We start from the raw sequence: 21,645 nt of genomic DNA, 5'->3' as shown, positions 1-21,645 counted from the left end.
CTTACATCATTTGTTTATTATCTGAAAATGTAGCAATATAATGAATGTCTATTACATATTTAAGTATACAATTCCAAGCTAAATTTAAAGCTGAATTAGATAGTAATACAAATCAATCACCTTTGAAGGTATAAAAATGATTTCTCTAGAAAAAGTAATAATTATAAATTTATATTAGAAAGTTCATCTGTATTTTCTATTTGATTTTCCTTACACATTTTGTTCTTCTCCTAATTATACGAAAAAGCCTGAAAGTATACTTTCAGAAATCCTTTTTTTTTTTAATGCTTCCAAGTCAGATATTGCCAATTGGAAAACTGCACATAATTTGGAATTGAGAAGGGAAGAAGTCATTATTCTCAGTGGGCAGCTAAGGCTAAGATCATTGGCAGTGTCCTCTAGCAGTTGAGTGAGTCCTATGAAAATAAACTGCTCTTCAGTAGTGGACAGCTGGGAAGCTCTCTAGCACAGGGGAAGCATTCCAGCAGTGCTTGGACTCTGGATTTTCTGACATTTATTCCCAAATCTGTCCAATCTATTCAGTGTATTAAATTTCTATTATAAATAGTGTGACTTTTATTTCCTCAACCGAACTCTAAATATTATAAATTATGGCCCATATTAATATCAGTATTAGTAAATCCAGTGACATTAAAGACTATAATTGTCTATTAACTGCTTTCATATTTCTAAAGTAGTAACCAGCAATCTTTTTGTGAAGTTAAAAAACACTGAGGCAAATGTGTCAAAGAAGAATAACAAGATTCCCCTTAGCTTACTATTCACCTTTTATTATGGAATTCAATGAAAGTGGCATCATGCTCCTCCAGATCTCATTTGAGCATCAGTTTCCAAAATTTCCTTAAGTCAGCATACCCCTGTGTTATTTTATCAGACTTATTCTGAAACTTCTCCTATTGGATGATTCTTAGAGAGACATTGGAACTTAAAATGTTTTCAAATACTAAGTCACATTAAAATTAAAAAAATATTTATTCCAGTAGCAACTCAGGAGAAACTTCCCCAAATAATATTTACAAATGAATATCAAAAACTTCTAGGTGTTTTTAGCAACATTTATGACACATGAAATACATATTGACAATTTTAAAATCTCCAAGTGTAGATGTATTCAAAGAAACAGGAAGTTTTGATGGATGGAAGTGCAAATAGTTTTCTTTAAAATGTAGAAACTAATTTTCTAGAAACATCCATACAACGTTTATATTCTAAAACAACATGTACTATCGAATAAAATGTGAAATTTATAGTCATAGTATGTTTGTTGATTTCAAAGTCAAGCTATTAAGATGATCACTTCTTAGTAGCTATGAAATTGTTATAAAACTATTTTTATTTTTCCATTAATATAAATTAGAATAAAAATTTAAAAGATTTTAAAATTTTAAAAGGGGGTTATCTAAAAATATCAGCATTTCATTGTTTCATTTAATTAATCTCTCTCATATAATCACCTTTTAATTGATGAATTTATTTTTATTAAACAATGAATTAGAACTAATTTAAGAAATGGATAATATATGATCTTTTCCTTTGCCTAAAGTATTTGCCACAATAACATTTAAATTTCACTAAAGAAACTAAACCAATTAAATAAATATTACTTTTTTCTATAAATGAATGTCATGCTCTTGACAAAATTTTAGGGATTGAGAAATGAGAAATCAGCTTAATATTTTCTCAAGTCCTGAAATATGTCTGTGAATGCATGCACACACACAAACTTAATAACAAGTTGTAAATAATTTGAAACCACTAATATCACTATGCTTACTTTCCTCAATAACCTAAATGACTGTCTCCAATAACTCAAGGAGACATAGCTCTTGTTGCTACTATTTTGTAATTTTTATTGTCAGTTTCACCTAATTCAGAAATCTAATAAGAACATTTTAAATTTTTGAAACATTTGTTGACTTTTTATTATGGTTCAAAGAAGATAACTAATTATGGGACATATTAAATTATGAAATACGTAAATCTAAGCTTCAATTGATGTTTTGGCCATAATCTCTGTAACAACACGTCTACAAATTCAATGGGTCACATAAACATTTAAGAGAATAATTTTCACTAGAAACTGAATCTGTACATTTCCACATTCTTCTTTGTTAGAAAAGATCAGAAAAACCTCTCTTGGTCTATGATCTTACTATTGTATTTTTTTAATTGCTTCCAGGAAACATTTTTTGTTTGTTTATCAAATAGTACCAAATCCAAGTTTTAACAATCTCTTCAAAATATGTCATTGTCTTTGCTGGTACTCTGAAGCAGTTGGTTTCATAATTGCTAACAACATATTTCATGAAGATAATTCATCAAAATATAGAGTGATATTTTTACCCAAGTGTTATATTAATATTATCATCATATTAAAATTATTTTTAGTTATTTGTAAGTATCGGAATCCTCTGAAGAGTTTCTTGTTCAACCTACTCTTCTCTTTATGTCTGAAACAAATGTTTGCAGTCTTAGTAGAGTATGTATCTAAATACTCTGAAATCATAAAAGATTGACACAAAGAAGCCTTGGCATGACATTGAAATATTAAATGTCCCATTATTGTGCAGGTAATAGAACTAGAACTTTATTTTTCTTTAATAAATCTTGAAAATATACATAAAGAATATATAAAAATTCATTTAAAGTAGTTGCAACGGAAACTCTGATCTCTATCACTTGCATCAAAAACAGCACAATCCTCAAACCTTAGGAAACTTGATATTCTTCCCAGGGACAATCCACTCTCTGGATAGCCATTATCCTGGCTTTGTGAATGCCATCTAGTTATTTTTCTTAATAAGCAATCATGTTTTCACTTCTAAACAGCAGAACTTAATTTTATTTGCTTCAGGAACTTTATATTAGTGTACACACATGTATCTGGGGGAAGTAATTTATTTGTTCACTATTAATTTTTTAAGATTTTACACTTAATTGGATTTAACTAGAGCCTATTCACTTTTACTCTGAATGGTATTTGAAACATTAATTACATAGAAAAAATGTTAACTTCTTCATTTATGTGCCTAGTACAGAAAAGGTATATTTTTACTTTCAGTCAATGTCATTTTAGTTAATTATCTGTCTGGAATTTTATATTCTCTTTTAACACCCAAAGCTTCACTGAAACAGTTTATGTTTAAATGTGCATGACATGCTTTCATTTTATTTTTTTTCGGTTTAATCTGCAACATTATTCTATCTGGACATCAGACAGGAATATTACATGCCAGTTCCTACTACATTCCTAAAGCATTATTTGACATTTTTCAGTTCTGTGAGCACTATTTAAAAAAATAAAAACAAGAATGTTTCCTTCATTCCTATGAATGAAAACAAAAGTATAATTATAATCTGCACAAAAAGAGATTATATCAAAGTAGAATTTTATGGGTCCATTTAATTAATCTCTCTCATATAATCACCTTTTGATTGATGAATTTATTTATATTAAACAAGAATAAATTTTAGGCTTTTTCAGGAATATCTAATTATTTTTTAAATTTTCTTTGCACAGACAATCTGGACTGTCTTGTGTTTATTTCTGTTATCCTTTTTCTCCTTAATTTTACTGAAATGCTAATATTTATTTTCTGTCTTTCTCTCACTATATAGGCACATGCACATATAAACTAAACAAATGAAAAGTGCAATAAATTATATATAATGTCTTATACACATATATTTTCATGTATTTTTTACATGTAAGTAATTTACGCTAACATCTGTGTCCCTTATTATGAATTGCATAAATCTTACATTTTGAATTATAAGTTTAAGTGTATAAATTTTCAAGTATTATTGAATAATTAGACATGATACTATTTAAACCCCAAACCAATTGCATGTTTTCAATAGATTGACTTTAAAATAATGAACCATCATATATATTAACTTTTCATCTAATAGATTTATATTGAGAGTTCATATATCTACACATTGTTTTTCACCTGGTCTACATATTTCGTCCCAAAAACTAAAGAAAAAAAATTCCAATTGGTGATGTTCATTTTCTCATTATTCTCTAGATATTTTTTTTTCCATCAATAACATTAATCTTAAGACTTTCTGATTTAAGCATATACACATTCATACCAATTTCTTATCATTACTGGAAACTCAAGAGGTTACAGGATTTTAAAGCTTTCAAAACTATGTCTCTATTGTTCTTGTTTTGTTAGAGTCTGAAAACAAGTCAGGATGGCACCTGGCATTTTGCCAGAGAAATGTTAGAGTCTGTAAACAAGTCTGGATGGCGCCTGGCAAAATGCCAGAGGGAGTGGTTTGTGAAGTAAAGCCAGTGAGCCATTAAGTGTGGAGATTCCTTATTGGTTGACTGCTGTATCTAGTTTATGTTAATTAAGATAAGCTGTGTGGAATGTATAAATACCTCTGTTGTCCTACAATAAACGGCTCCCACTCCTGCTGTATCAATGTACACAAGTTGTTCGTCACCCCCGGTTATTTTGCTGCAGCCGGGCTGCGGCATTGTTTCATTCTCATTGTAGGAGACTCACATAATTTGATTTTCATTTCTCTCTTGTATTGCCTCTAATCTCTAGTTATTCTTTCCTGGGGAGTTCTTATGGATAAATAACACAGTAATAGGTATTTTGCCCTCTGTCCCTATTTCACTAATTTTGTTTCATCTTCTACCACTCTTTATCCATTCTTCAAACTGCTCTCTAAACTCTTGATACAATAGATAACTTAGTTGTTGTTTTTATGCATACATTCTTTCTGATTATATAATTTTGCTTCATTTCTACTGTCTTCCTTTACAAAACCCTAATTTTAATAGCCCGATTTCTTTAGTGAATACTTTCCTGACTCTCCCAGGCTAAATTAATTGTTTGTTTTCTCTATCTTGGTGAAATTTTACAGGGACACCTTAGCATCAAGCAACTTGTATCAAAAATCTAGCTCTGCTATTTACTTGCTGTGTACTTTTGGAAAAATTAGATATCTATCTCTGTGTCTTGGTATCTTGTTATACCATATGAGACTGTCATATAGTCATTTTTTTCTTTGTCATCACTCCATAAGAAATAATGACATCATAGTGTTGTTGAAATAATTATATGCAATAATTTATTCTATGATTTTTTTAAAAAATTTGCTTGATCTGCATTAAATTATCAGCATTTGTCAATATTAGTTGTTTCTATTACTATAATATCATCATCTTGAATTAATTTATATATTTTTATTTTACCCTATGTCTGTATTTTAAGCATTGTGGTACAGGAAGTACTCTTTTTCAATTTCGATTTGCATAATCTATCATAGTGAGAAACTCACTTTCTTAATAGGCTTATTGCTTCAAAATTAATGAGTGACTAATGTTGAATTCCATGATTCACACTTAATGCTCTTTTCTTGTTGCAAACAAAAAAATGTTGATTGGAATTGTTGATTTCTTTTTAATCCAACCTATAATTTGCATGAAGTCCTCAATCAAGAAAATGCTAAGCCCCATTGGAAATATGGGTTGAATGAAGCCTTTAAAATGTCAATAGTCTATTTTTTTTTAATCTTAAAATGGGAGAAAACAGGTATTGCAGCAGCATGCAACTGAATTAGTCAGGGTCACTCCAGGTGAATTGGGCTGGCTACTAAATAACCACAAAGAGACAGAAAATACCTTTTTTTGGGATTCAGTGATGGCTCCTTGACCTCAGCTCCCACAAAGGAGGCAAGAAAGGCAGGCAAAAGAGAGAGAGAGAGAGAGAGAGAGAGAGAGAGAGCATGCCCCAATCCTGGTTTTTATTGGGGGGAAAAACATTGGAGAAAGTTCCACCCAAATAAGGCAAGAGATTGGGTTTCACGGGGTTACTTGGTGATGTCTTGTTGTCAGCAGATGACTGACATCTTGGAAAGCCATACCCATCTCAGGTGCTGTGTTGGGATCATAGGCAGAGCGCGCGAGAAGGACATATATGTCACATAGCACAGTCAGAGCAGCAATGTAGTGCAGTCCCCTCATGTGCTCTAATGTGCATAGCTCACACACACAGCCCATGGCTGGCTCATAACAAGGTATTAACTGATAAAATATACTTTAAAATTAATCGGATTTTGCACGCCATCCCTAACGATAAAATATATTAATGACTTAGTTAACTGAAAAGTTTAGACACAATGTTAATAAACATGCTATTGCCATTCTTGAAATAACTTACATAACACTCTCCAATTAAGAGAAGTGAAAACATGTCAGATAGCCAATTTAAGCAGAATAAATAAAAACTGCAGAAAAATGTTTCTTTTTCGTGAAAAACTCATTTTCATGGCAAGATTTATAAAAACATCTCAGTACTGATCTACACCTAACTACATAATGTTTTACTTCTAACATAGGGTTTGGCTTTCACTGTAGCAGAGAAAATAGATATTAGTAAGATTTCTAATTAAGTTTCTTTTATTTTATTAGTGAGACACAAATAATATGTAATAGTTGTTTCAGTTAAGAGAATGAAATAATAGGTATATATTAGACAGAGGTGGGAAACTTAAAGAGGCAAATGAGTGCTGAACTTATAGGGACTGTATGAAGTACTATCTCCCACAGACCTGGGAGAACAAAATGAAGATAATGTGTTTTGTAAACCTAGAAGTTTGGAGAAGGGACTCTGCAATTCGGAAGCAGACTTATGAAGGGTGTGAGGTGGGTTGGAGATATAGCTCAGTTGGTACAGAGTTTACCTTTCATGCTCAAGGCCATCGGTTTAATCTGCACCACCACCAAAAAACAAAACAAAAAAACAGAAAACAAAGGGAGTGATGTGTGCTTGAACTGATGCCTGGGATGTGTGGAAGAGGGGCTCATAGAGCTAGTACCCAGAACTCTGAATGGGGTCATCACTGAGCAGGTACTGAAGAAGTTGGACCCTGGAACAAAATACTGCTGTCAGGGAGAAGTATCATTGCAAAATCAGTCACAGCAAAGACAGAAGACAAGAGAAAAAAATGTCTCCTTTCACTCTTACAGCCTTCCAAGCTCATTTCTTGCCCTCTCCTGCCAGAGCCCAATAGGTAGCCAGCTAACCAAAACGAGATGTCCATTGCAGATTCCAGACCAGCATGATATAGAATATATGAAGAAGATTTGGGGATGGGAAACCAGACCATATTAATTCCCATAAAAATTGTAATAATACAATTATGCCTGGGGTGCCCAACTGATGTAAGGGTGACTGGGGTTGATTCAGGCAATAATCAAAAGGAAGAATAAATTTAAACTTCAAAATATCAGTATATAATGAGAGAATATGAAATTTAAAACACCCAGTAACAATGTAATGTGTCAAATTTGGTTTTCATAAAAACTTTTGATTTTTTTTATGTAGTAACCCCAAATAACAATTTAATCTCTGACTTTAATTATATTTTTGAATTATAAAATTATATCTTGTTAATGGAAAGTAAAAGTTACATAAACAGAGGAGTGACTATTATGTTTGATAAGTCATTAAAAATCAGTGCATCAGAAAATGCAAACTTCAAATAGGAGTCTTTGAAATCACGTTAAAACATATAAAATAATTTCACTTTCTATATTCAGCAAAAGACCTAGAGATGCTAAAATCACTGGAGTATACTATGTATTTTATTATTATTATTATTATTATTATTATTATTATTTTATTAACTGATGCTTTTAGACATGCTTTGGTGGTTTAGACAGCTTTTTTTTTTTTTTTTTTTTTGCTGCTGTGGCCAAAAGACCTGACAAGAAGAATTTTAGAGGAAAAGTTTATTTCGTTTACAGTTCCAGATGTCTCAGTCCATTGATGGCTGACACCATTGCTCTGTACCCAAAGTAAGGCAGAGCATCAAGGCAAAAGGACATGATAGAGAAGGAAAGGATCTGAGAATATGACATCAGGAAGCTGAGAGAGAGAGATTTTTAAGTTAACAAAGACAAAATATAAAACCCCACAGTCATTCCTCCAGGGACCTAACTTCACCAACTGTATCCTACCTTCCTAGAGTTAACATCCAGTTTCTTTGAAGATGATTGATGAACTGATTAAGTTAGGCTTTCATTATCTAATAATTTCACCTCTAAATCTTTTTTCATTGTCTCACACATGAGATTTTGGGGTACACTTCATATCTAAACCATAATATCTAGTATATATGAACAAACTTTCCTTAGAATATTCTTTTATGGTTTTCTGCAATGCAGCATTAAATCTTGCAAAGGCAAGTTTATTAGATGCTTCAGAATTTCTTAAAGAAAAAGAGTAGTGGAAGTTCCTGAAAAGCTGGCAACTGCAATCATGCTATATAGAGCTATAGAGCTCTTCACTGAGAAAGAGATTGGTGGCTTTTTTTTTTCAGTTGTAGATGGACTCAATACCTTCATTTTATCTATCTATCTATCTATCTATCTATCTATCTATCTATCTATCTATTTATTTTATGTGGTGCTGAGAATCAAACTCAGTGCCTCACACATGCTAGGCAAGTACTCTACCACTAAGCCACAACCCCAGCCCCCCATTGGCAGTTTTTGATAGGGCCTAGGAGCTATCTCAGTAATCATAAAGATCACTCACTTTATGAGACTATATTATTACTACCTTATCTGATGAACTGATATGGCCCTAATTGGTGAAAGAATAACAAGAAAGTAAAACAAAAAAAGGAATTTAAAACAAGGCGTACCAAGAAAGCAGGTTGTCTATTCTGATTTCCAGAGCTAGTTCTTCCCCAGCATGTTGTTGAGGTAGAAAAATATCAAAATACATTATCACTGAATTTGCAGTTTGGGAATACACACTGAACACAAAGAACGATGAACTGAGAAGATCTTGCTAAGTCAGTGGCCTAAACTAGGATGGATTGAAGCAAGAACAGTGGACAATCCGACATTCAGAGTGACCAATTTTCAACAATAAAACATGACAGCAACATAAAAATTAAAGCACCTAAATATTAGGAATGCAGGTTTTAATAAAATACCCTACATTTGAAAATTAAAAAGAGAACTTTGCCAGACACCATGGAATATGCCTGTAATCTCAGCAATTCAGCAGCTGAGGCAGGAGAAACACAAATGGGAGGACAATCTTGGCAATTTAGTGAGATTATGACTCAAAATAATAATAAAAAAAATAAAAAGTACTGAGGATGAAGGTGAGTGATAAAGTGCCTCTGGGTTCAATGTCCAGTACACAAAGGAAGGAAGAAAAGAAAAAACAAACAAATTAACTCTTGTGGCATAAGTGAAATTCAGTTGTTTTGAACAATTTTGGGTTATATGGACTGCTAATAAGATCTATGGCAAAGATTGATTGAATGATTGCAAGCATAAAATAGAATTATATTTGTACTTCTGTCCAATAACCTATGTAATAACAACTAACATAATGTGTTCCTCATGATAGTTTGAGTTTTAGAAGTATTACTGTTTGTAGTAACCTAATAAATAAAGAATCCATTTATCTTCCAGTTCTGTAAGTAGATATACAGAAGGTTGACCAAAAAGCACATAACTTAACAAGAGTAGAGAATAACTGAAAAAAAAAATTAAAAATGACATCACCTAAAATTTATTTCAGAAAAGCAAGCCTAGAGTCAGGAGTTCAGCAGAAGCACAGTGTGTCAAACCATCACCCAGTGCTCTCATTTCACATAAAAAGTCATGGTGATGAAGGAGAAAAATGATCTTGTCCACACCTTTATGTGGACATGTAACTGCTTGTTCAAAGGTGTGATGAAACTTAGGCCGAGTCACCTTTCAGAAGACAGTCAACTTCTGCACTGTTGTCTTAGAGCAGGGATCTACCATGTAAGAGACACTACTAAGAGACCTAGAAATGCCTGAAAATCACAGGTGTACAGCTGAGCCCAGCCCTCCAGCCATTACCACCAAAGCTTAGATAGGTAGGAAACAGCTTGGAGATGCCACTTCAGCTTATGACATAGCAACAAGAGACAAGCCATCCAGCCAAGCCTTCTCCAGATTCCTGACCCAAAATATGAGCAAAAGTGAAATGATTGTTTGAAGACCCAAATTTGGGGCTAGTTTTTAATATAATATGAAGTAACCAGAATATTTACTATAGCTTCTAAATAATCAACAAATGCCAATATTTTAAGATAGAGTAAATAGAATGAATACTTCTGATACAAAATTTCTAAGGTGTACATAATTTTAGAGTAGTGTATTTTTTCTGAAACCATATTAGTATTAAATTTTAAGAGGAAAAATTAATTAAAACCTCATTTTTAATAGAAAGGAAAATATTTTGAAGTTCTTTTTAATTCAAAACCTAATATGTATAGATTGTCATGAAAATGCAGAATGCTTTCTTCTTAAAATAATGCAATACAAATATTTAGGTATATGAAATTATATATAGCTAATTTTCATAGTATAATTAGATGTTCCTGTTTTTATACATCTGGTAAACCAAGTAAAACATAGATTATTATTTAAAAAATCTATAAATTATACATTAGTCTAAGTAGTAATATTGCAGTCCCTCAAATGTGTGTGAACACTCACTTGAAAAACTCTGCTTCAACTCATTTAACCAATTTATAAAACTAAATTTTGTTTATGTAGCATTTTTCTAATAAGGAGAATCTAAAGTTATATAATCTATAAACCAAAATGAAAACGGAAATGAAATGTTTCATTTTGTGAAACATTGGTGAAAATGTCAAGTCAAAATAGTTTCTTTGTTTCCCTCTTGATGCTGATAAGGTGACTGCAATTGCTGAAGGCAGATGGATATTTATTAACATTTAAAATGCATGCAAAGTGGCTGTCAAAAAGAACCAAAGAATGGAGTCCATAGAGAAGTGATTCTGCCTAACTGAAAGGAAGTGAAGATCAATAAACATCTGATCAGTCTGAACAGGATGGGACCAATGGCAAAGAAACAAAGAAATAGACACTGTATGATAATCTTCAAAGATGCTTCTGTCTTAGCAAGTGAATCAGAATTTAGATGTAGTTGAACTTTCATGAATATTTGTATTAAGTAACATGGCACTTTTAAAGCACTGGGGAATCTAAAATCTAACTATTTTATAGTGAAGAGAAAAACTATCTGTGTTATTTTATTAGTATGCCTTTTCCAAAGCAGTGATAAGGTAGAATTATTTTTTAATGTTTTTTTATTTTATATAAAATTAAGGTCATAATATAATTTTAATTATAATATCAATATGACTAAGGGTCCTAATCACACAATTTCTCAATTTGCATGGTACCTATTAACTACTATCCAATGTGACATGATGCAAGAAAGGTAATTTGACCAAAAATTTTATTTATTTAGTCTATATTTGCCATAGAGACCATTTAATTTGCTTTCATCACATAAGATACAGATAGAAAATTAGTAATGTAAATTATCAGTGTGGGTCTCCTTATTATAAACATTATTATTTTAAAAAGAAATTATAGTCTAAGTACTTTGGCAAATGTTATTTCTCCCTTAGGTTTTCTTGGTAACAGCTAACGAAACACATTTAACCACAAATTATTCCTGAAAGCATTATGTTTCTATTGGTATGATAAAGCAAGCTGCAGAAAAGAGATACATATTCTAATAAGGTGTTTAGATTATATTCCCACTGCATACTTGCAAGTGTTTGCCAAAGTAAATTAAGCTGGGAAGCTATCATTTTCTTGTTACTGATAGAGTTCATCTATATTCAGCTGTATTTCCTTTGTAATATGCATTTTACTATCAAATTTCTTCAATCTCTTTCCTCTTTTAGACTAATCTTCCTTTTTTCTCTCCCTCATTATAAATGGCCTTAGAGTATAAAACAGATCTTTGAACTTTTACAAAAGTACTGAAACAGATAATAAACTTCTGTATTTTGCTCCCAAATGTTAATACCCACTTTAATAAAAATAAGACAAACACTGTGTTTTATTTTTAATAGTCTAATATGTCTTAGTGTTACAGATGTCCAATTAATGTCTAACATTAAAGGTACCTAATTTATAAGTTCTAATAAGGCTTTATAAGCATTAAAAATAACAAAAAAAAATAACAAGAACCGGGTGAAGTACTGAGTATATAAACAATTGTCACACTGTCTTCAAATTATGTGCATGTTTTGCTTCTCTATCACCTGAGACTTCTCTAATGAAGAGACCATATGTTATTCATAACTGATATCACCAGGGCAAACCTTGGGGTCTGTTGTATGGGACATTTTCCAAAAATTTTAGTGGAATAAATGGATGGGTGGGAGGGCAGGTGGATGGTAGATTGATAGATGAATAGAAAAGGCATTAGCTTTCTAAAAACAAAAATTATGATGGAAAAATAGATACTAGATACAAAAATGCTTTTATATCAGTATATATTGTCAGAGAAAAATAGTGTCATAATGTGTGGCATAAATTTGGCCCACTTTTGTTCAGCAGAAGCAGAGCTAATTATACATAGTAAGGCATCTGAAATCATTCTGAAAGACAGTCTAAAATAAAATCTTTAAACTCATTGATTCATCTCTCAAAAAGCAGCACTTAGACATGTATGTAATTACATGAGTCAATCATTTACATTAGAAATACAAAAGCCTCCTGCAGAGGCAGAAAATTAATAAGAATAAACAATTAATTTTATTTTATCTATTCAAGTATCTTAGATGTTGAAATAAAAGTTACTACTTTACAAAATGCACTTGAAAATTACAGCAATGGCACCAAGGAAAAAGAATCATTATTTTCTTTGTTCAAAGCTATTGAAAATAAGAGCAGAAGTCAGAGTCAAGGAGTTTTAAAACCTGTCGACACAACAATGCATTTTGAGGGAACACTGTGTCTGTATGACATGCTGTGTGGCTGTCTTGTTCACTTAAATCTGTCTTTCCTTGCTCTTCACAATTAGACCCTCAGCAATAATGCTGTCATCTGCTGCCTGCAAGACTTCTCCAGATGTCCCAAGAGAACAACTATCTAAATGTCTCCTTTATCAAGTCTTTCAACAGAGTCAAGGAGAATGCCCAATCCCAACTTTGTGGCAAGTGGAGCACAAAATATTCAGTATTTCCCCCATGTCTTATAGTTTACAATTAGCTCCCACTGTCAGAAAAACAAATACACAAACAAAACATTGGTTTCATGTTCTGCATGCAGCTTCTCTCTGTGCAGCTGCTGTCTTTCTGGGGATTCTACACAAGTAGAATAGTTCTATAAAACTTGGCTGGTATATCAATGACTGAGGAAGACTTTGAGAACCTTTCTTGGCAAGATTTTCTGTCATTGACAAAATATCTTCCTTATCCTCTTTCAGCTGAAAAATTCTGATGCAATTTGATTTATGGGAAAGCTAATGATCAATTAATAGGCATACATAGTTAAGTAACAGAAATTCCATGTGCTGAGCATTAGGTTAGGCACACACACACAAAAAAAAATACAGCAGTAAGCAAGAAAAAACAATGTGTTTGCTTCCTGGATCTTACATTATTGTGACAGATGATGTTGAGATGAAAAACAAATTGGTATATAAAGAAAATAATTACTAATAAGTGTCTGAAAATGAGGAAACAAAAGATTACACCTTTAAGAGAGAGAATGTGTACACTGTGGACTAGGAAATTTAAATTTGTCAGCCTTGTCCCTAAAGGAAAAGTCAGTCCTCAATATATGCAACTCTCAACATTATCCTCCACAAGGAAAAAGAGTTTATGCCGGAGAAAACAAAAATGTCCTCTTTGCTGTTATATGAAGCTCAGCATTGCTATCAGTAGTTGAATATCCTCAACCACAGGAGTAGAAGAAAACATTTGGTTTTTAAAAACAGAGAAACAACAAATTAAAGTTTTGCAACAAATTAAATTACCAGTCAAGAGAACAGACATCACATGACCATCACATGACCATCACATGGCCAACTAAAATATCCAGAGATTACCAAAACATTTAGGGAAGAGGAGTATTTAAGTGAAGAAATGAATAACTTAAAAGAACAAGCTACATCTTTAGAAAGGAAAAAATAAAAGGGGGGGGGGCATTTAAACAAAGAAAGATCAATACAAAGACCTTACATGCAGGAATGAATTAGCAAGATTCCTGGAATATAAATATATCAAAAAGTTGTAGTGTGATATAAAAACAAGCAAAATGATATTAAAATATAAGAGAGAGTAAAAATAGACACAGAGATTCCAAGACAAAGCCTGGGGTTTTGTTTTAACATGACGGAACTCCATTTAATAGTTTTCATCATAATTTCAGCATAAAATTTTAAACAAGGATTTCTCAAGAAACTTTGTGTGAAATGGATCAGAAAGGGGCAAAGGATGTAGCAGGAAGCTTGGGGAGAAGGTACTGTGGAAGTTCAGTAAAGAGATCATTATGGTTTAGTGCAGAGAAATGAAAAGAAACAACATTATAAAACTTCCTCATTTACTTAGATGTTGGGTGGCAGAAAAGAGCAGAATCATTGGTAACTTCAAAACTTGGCTTTAGCAACTGAATAGATTATTATTTCATTTTGTGAGACAAGAAAGAGTGTGGAAAGAAGAGTGTTTTTCTTGTGCTTAATTTAATTTGTGTATTAGGAATCAGAGGTTAGGCACAAACCAGAAAGTTGATATATGTAACAAATCATCACAAGGTAATGGGTTAAAATAATTACCATAATCTTAAAATTTTGGAGGTAACACATCTAAAATAGATCAACAGATTTTCTGTGGGAGATAATCCATTCCTTGCCTTTTGTTGCTTCTGGGGATTGCTCACATCTTGGCTTTTGTCTCATTTGTCTGATAATATTGTCATAGCTGCACCTCTGTGTCTTTCCTGCTTCCTCCTTTCTCTTTATTGAGCTCACCCAAACAAACTAGGGTCACCTTTCCATCTCAAGATTCTTAATGTATCTACAAAGTTGATTTGGCCATATAACATTTCCACAAGTTGCAGGAATTAAGACATGGGTATCTGGAGAGAGTGGGGGAGCAGGCATTTACCTCTCAAGGTAAAGAAGACACAATTGAACTTCACTCACTGACTTCAGAGTCTACACAACAGAGTCTTTCTGGATATCAACTGTCCTAGAAAATTACTGCAAAGACAGGTTCAATTTCAAGGGGGAAATAATGTACTAGTGTAGAGAATTAATTTGTAGGATTTTTTGAACAAACATTAAAATCAATAATTCTCATACAGATAAAAGATACAGTACCAAAATAATTATGTTGGTTTGAGAGTCACTAACTAGAACTTAAATCCAGGTCATTTTCCACACAGTTTTCTCTATTGTTCTCTTCACAAGATAGCATGGTAACATGGTTTTTAATAAACTCATTTGGGATGCAGACTACCGTTTGCCAGACTATTAAGGTTTGAATTATGCCTCCTTTACATGCAAGATGTATGACCTTGTTTATCTCTGTCCAGATATTTTTCATCTGCAACAGAGACAATAATAACACCTACCTATTATTAGTGTGTTTGTATAGCCTGTTCAGATTTCAGTTGGAGAAAAACAGAAGCAACTTTGCATTGGGACAAAATACCTGAGATAGTCAATCTAAAAGAGGAAAGCTTTGTTTTGAATTATAGCTTCAAAGGTTTCAGTCCACATTTGTTTAGAGCTGTAAGTTTGGGCCTGTAGCTACAAAATACATCATGGCAGGAAGCATGTGATAGAGGAGGCTTGTTCACCTCATGGCAGCCAAGAAACAGAGAGTTGGTAAAGGATTGTGATGCCAGTACCCTGTTCAAGGGCATGGTCCTAACAACTTAGCTTCATTTCAACAGGCAGCACCTTCTAAAGGCTCCACCTCCTCCCAATTACATATACATTGATGACTACACCTTGAACTTGAATCTTTGCCAGACACTCCAGATCCAAGATATAGCAGACTGGTAACTACTATTGGATTTATTGTATGGATTAGACCTAAAAACTGTAGAAGACACTGAGAAAAAGAAGAATCAAAATAGGGATTCAGAGGATGACAGAAAGTCATTATCCAGTCAGTCAGAGAAGCCATGTCCAGCAGCTGAAGTGAGGCTAGAAATAGATTTTGAGGATTATCTATGGAAGTCATCTCGTTTAGGTCATTTTCACCACAGTGGGTCCACGGCCAAGACAAATAGGTGGGCCTAAAACTCCAGTTGGTCAGCAGGGTGGTTAGGTGGGAAAGGCAGCTCCTGAGCACAGTGGAAACAAAGCATGCTTTGGAAAACCATGTAGTTCTGTCTGGCACATCCTGGCATCAAGAACACCTCCTGAGAGGGGTGGTTATTATGTCCACCTTTCAAATCCCTCACAGGTTCCTGTAGTGGCTAAACCTAACTCAGAACCATATAAGAAAAGGGGTTCTTGGAAATACATTTTTCAAGTTTAACCAAGTCAACACAAGTGAACAGCACTTGTCCTTTATATTGGCACTCCCACATTTGTTACAAGTAATCATCAAATAAATTTGATGCAAAAATTCCAATACTTCAAAAATTAATCTAAATACCCAATAGATGAAGCATTCTTGAAAATTTGAAGAATGGGTTAAAAATACACTGTATGTAATGCAAAAATATATATGTATCTGGCTCTATGAGAAAGTTTGCCCTAAAGAAAATGAGAGATCTATTTGCGTATTCTGTAACACTGTTTAAGAAATGTGCTGTAGTTCATACATATGTGAATTCAAATATAACCATGATTTTGTTGGAATATTGTCTTAAACAAGGCACATTTTTCATCAGTTAAAATACTTTTATGTTTTGGAGCTATTTGAGATCTTAAAAATCTAGTTTTATATTATATTTGATGATCCAACTATCCCTATAGTTGCTTTAAAGATTAGTTATTGATTAATAGTTCACTTCTCTAAATATGGGAAGAAATTAAATTGCTACAATTTTTTTCCTAGGGCTAATTTTTTAATCTAAAATGCTCTTATATACTTACAAAATGAGAGAAAACGTAAGATTGAATATTAATAATATTACTGTTTTCTTGTGATCTCTTCTAATCTAGATTTAAAATTCTTTCTAAAAGTTACCATGCCTTGAATGAAAATAATTATCTCTTTTGATCCTGACTTTAAGTATTTAAAATAGTATTATCACTCTGAGATTTTAGAATTAAGTACTGTTCAGATTTTAGAATTAAGTACTGTTCAGAATTTGAAAGCAGAGGAAATTATCTTTTCATACATTTCATTGATTTTTAATAGTTTCTTCCACAATTTTCTTTCCTATTTCCTAAGTTCTACAATATATTCCTAATCTGCATCAATTTGATAAAAATAAACTATTATTCATAAAATTTATTTTATATAGAATTATTATATATTTGAAGTTTTGATTGCTATTTTCTCATGAAATGTGTGTTAATAGTTGAAATACAGATTATTTTATTTTTTTTTCAAACACCAAATCCAAAGTATTCTTAAGTCATTTGTTGCATTTTGGCAAATAAATTCTGAAATACCAGACATGAAACAGAAGGGTAAAATCAATATCCTTCTCTGTTGTGTCTAAATGTACTTTGATTAAATTGGAATATATTTTCAAATGAATATTTTTTATTTCATAATTACATTATTCTCTCAATTTGTAGAAATGTAACATTTCTTCTACAGAAATTATAACATATATAGTCCCCTATCTCTCAGCTTCTACACATTTTAGCAGACATTTTGATATCTCATAAAGAATCTATTGCTCCCAGGCTCTTCCTAAGCTAACCTGCAATTACACTGGGAAAATACACTAATTCTGATTAACAGTCTATGGGGGCTGGGGCTGGGGCTCAGCGGTAGAGCACTTGCCTAGCATGTGCGAGGCCCTAGGTTCAATCCTAAGTGATTGTCCTCTTCGACTATTGAAAATCCCAAACTACAAGTGTCTATAACCCAGTGCTCTTTGTCAAACTTTGTATACAAAATATTTTACTAAAAATTTTTGCCTTCATTTAGTAATATCTTGGTATTCTTGACTATCACAACATAATATATATAAGGCTGGCATTTTTGCAATTTGAAAATAGTCAAATATCAGCAATTTCATATATTGCTCCCTAGAAGTAAAATCAGATGAATACAACATCTAGCATTATTAAGAAATGTTTTAAGAAAGCATTTAATGTAATGAAATGCTAATTGGTGTACTATTAACTGTGAAATTGGTTGCATTTAGCTGATAATATTGTGGTTCCACAAACATCAATCTTAAAATTATTATTTGCTTGTTTGAGTGCTTTTGAAAGGAAATGCAAAAGAAGAGAAGGAACAGAAATCATAATTAAATGGAAATAAAGACAATGTTGAAAGAATAGTGTACTTTATAGCATAAATAATGCGTAATACCCAAATTCATAGTAGCTTTTCCAGTACTCTTTCCCCCTGAAGATTTGGCTCTGAAATATAAATAAAGGAAACTTGTCACAATCACCATGGGGGGAATTCTGTTTTGCATATCTCTCAGTCATAATGTTTCGTTTTACCTTTTCCCATAATAAGAACTAGAATTAGACTGGAGGAATTCTCCATGTGGAAAAATGATAGACAACAAAAGGTGGAAAACTACCTTTAAAGTAGAATGTCCTTGCCATTTAAAGCCTGCATTCTTAAAACAGCATTGCACCAGGTGACTGTCCTGCATGCATTTGAGTATGCAGGGACAGGAGACTGTCTATGGAAAAGGGTTTTCTCCCTTTGGTCATTGAAACCTTTAAAAATGCTTCCCTTATTGAAAGTACAAGCAATTTTGCCTGTATCTGTAGGTTCTTTTCTACTCCTTGTAGAAATACAGAGCAGACTGAATCTTTTGCATAATTACTGATAGCAGGAATGAAATAATACGTGTGCTTATGTCTCTCCCAACACAAACTAGTGCTGCATCAATATGTAAGCATGGCTACCCATAATATCATCTAGTGTTAATAAAAGGGCCTGGAAAATCTCAACAAGGCTTTTCACCTACCAGCTAATGAGAAGGGCAGAGTTGCAATGGCACTCTTTCATTCAAAGGACAATAAAAATTGTCTTTGTGGAAATATGAAAGAATAGAGCACACTGACTATTCAAAGGTTTTACATATCGACCTACACCAATACAGAAATATTATAAATGAGATTTTTAAAAAATACAACTGAGAACTGTAAGTAGGGCAAATTCATGAATTAATTTATGCTTTTGGCTAAAATACATCCCTCTTCAAATCAGTTTGAAGCTGTTTGCACGGTAGGGTGTTTCAACCTACTAATGATTTCGCAGCTGGCACACGCATGGCATCAATGTTTATTGGCATCCTCAATGTCAGTTATTTTTAAAAAGCTTTCTTCCAGGACTCTGCATAAATTATCTATCAAGTGCAGCAGTGCATGGCAACACCCAAGACACAATTTGCAATCTTGCACAGACTCTCATTATTTGGTGTAAATGGAATCCCAAGTCATTAAACTTTTTTTTTTTTAACAGAAATGAAGGCACCTCATATTAAAAATATGAGCAATTGAAAAACCTCCTAGGTCATTCTTTCAGTCCATTATATGCATAGTAATGAGCCTGGAAATAGGTTCAATCCCCCAGCAATTGTTTACTTTCCTTTGAAAGACAAAAGTTGTTTTCTGTCAAACACATCACAGAAAAAGTTCAAGCAGGCTAGTTTCATCTATTCCACTGGGAAAACTCCTAGAAAATTGGCCAAGAGAAAAGACAGCGATGATAAGAAATAGCATACTCTGGAATTTACAGTTATATAAGTCATCAAAATATATAGGCTGCTTACTGAATAACTATCAATGATTCATACTTCTATGTGGCTTAAGATTTCCCCCTCCCACACTTTCTAAGTTAAAAAAATATATATGGGGGGGCACTTTTCTTTGATCTGATTATATGAGCCTTGTCTGTTTCCGGGAAGTTGGCAATACTGTTTTGACAATGAGTTTAAACCTATCTGTAGTCTCTCATGCTGTGTTTACTATGAATTTTGATGACACTTTATATAAGCCTCAAAGCTATTTGATGTTGCCATACTTTTAATCCATGAACTGAGATTCACAGCTCATCAAAAAAACACTCAGTCACAAACCAATATGAAGTAAATATTATCTTCCACAGCTTGTTTTGTTAGTTTAGCAATGCAATAAATATGTACATTGATGCAGGGTAACATCTTTATAATGTGACTGTTGAGGAAAAACCTAAACATTCCCTTATGAGTTAACTAAGCGTAGGTGTGGTCTTACTCTGATTACCAATACGTTTTAGACAGTTTAGCTGGTGCTGTATCTGAACAAATGCAATTTAAATGAAAGGTAAATGGATTTATTGGATTTACTGAGAAAAATCTAAACAAAATTAAATATTTGATTAATATGATTAACATCCTATACTTAAGATCTATAAATGAAGACAGTAACATTTCTTCTTCAGGATATTTGCATTGTTTAATATGTTCCTGCCATAGTAGATACTCAGCAAGTTCTTATTCAATGAATAAATAAATGAAAGTAATTGGAATATTTGAATTTTTAGGTTTTCCTATATTCAAAGACTCTGCTAGAGCAGAGGTAGCTTGGAGAATGTGTCTCACAAATACTCACCAAGATTTTTTGGTATTCTATGGACCATGATTACAAATTTAATGGAAAAATACTAGTACTGAAAAAAAATTTAGTGCTAACCCATGGTAAGCTGTTAACCAATTTTAGGATATTTTTATATACTTGTGATGATGGTAGGTACCATCAAAGATGATCTCAGCCTCTTGGGATTAATCCTTGTGTAGTGAAAAGATCTTTGTGTAATACACATTTCTTAAATTTGCAATGGAACCAGAGCTAGCTTCTAATTTGACAAAAGTGAAGGCATGCCAGCTCTGATATTAGGACACAAAATCTGCCTTCCCACACCCTTTTCCTATTTACCAAGCAAATGTATGATTCATCCTGCATTACCTTTATTGTTTAGACACAATTTACTTGTGGTGTAGCTGAATCTGTGGACTTAAATAATAAATAATAATGCAAGAGATCTGTCTCTCCGTCTCATTCCTCAGACAGGGAGAGCAGCTGCCATGTGGTGAGAAGCCCTAAAAAGAGGATCTTTTGGCAGGGTCTAGCAGCTCCTCAGAAACAGGAGACTGACAGTGATCCTGTGACTGAGCTTAGAAGAGGATCCTTCAGCCCAGGTGCTGTCTTGACTGGACTTGAGATGAATAAATCCCTTGCTGAAAGCTTAACTGCCAATGACAGCATCCAAGTCAAAATCCCCCAAGTTGGACCAAGTCTTTGACCCACAGAAACCATGACATAATAATTGCCTGTTGCTGTCAGCCACTAAATTTGGGAGTGATTTGCTATATAGATCACTAATTCTCTGATAGAATATGATTCCTACTCTCATTGTATATAAATATAAATCATAGTCTGATTTAACATCTCTATCAATATGAAATTCATGGACACACAAGACTCTCAATAAAATAAATATCTTATTACTTTTAAAAAATTATGTTTTTGTGACCAGAGGAAGGACTGGAGCTTATTTGGAAATGGAAGTGGAAAATCTTCCAGAGTGAGGTGAGATATTCTCAATCGCTGGAATAATTATGGGTTCCCCTTTTATATTGTCCATTCCCAGTGCTTTAGAGACTCACAATTAAAGAGGAAA

The sequence above is a fragment of the Spermophilus citellus genome (assembly GCF_964194105.1).
Source record: "Spermophilus citellus genome assembly, chromosome: 7".
NCBI lineage: Eukaryota > Metazoa > Chordata > Mammalia > Rodentia > Sciuridae > Spermophilus > Spermophilus citellus.
The sequence above is the reverse complement of the archived record's forward strand: the minus strand, read 5'-3'. Positions refer to the sequence as shown.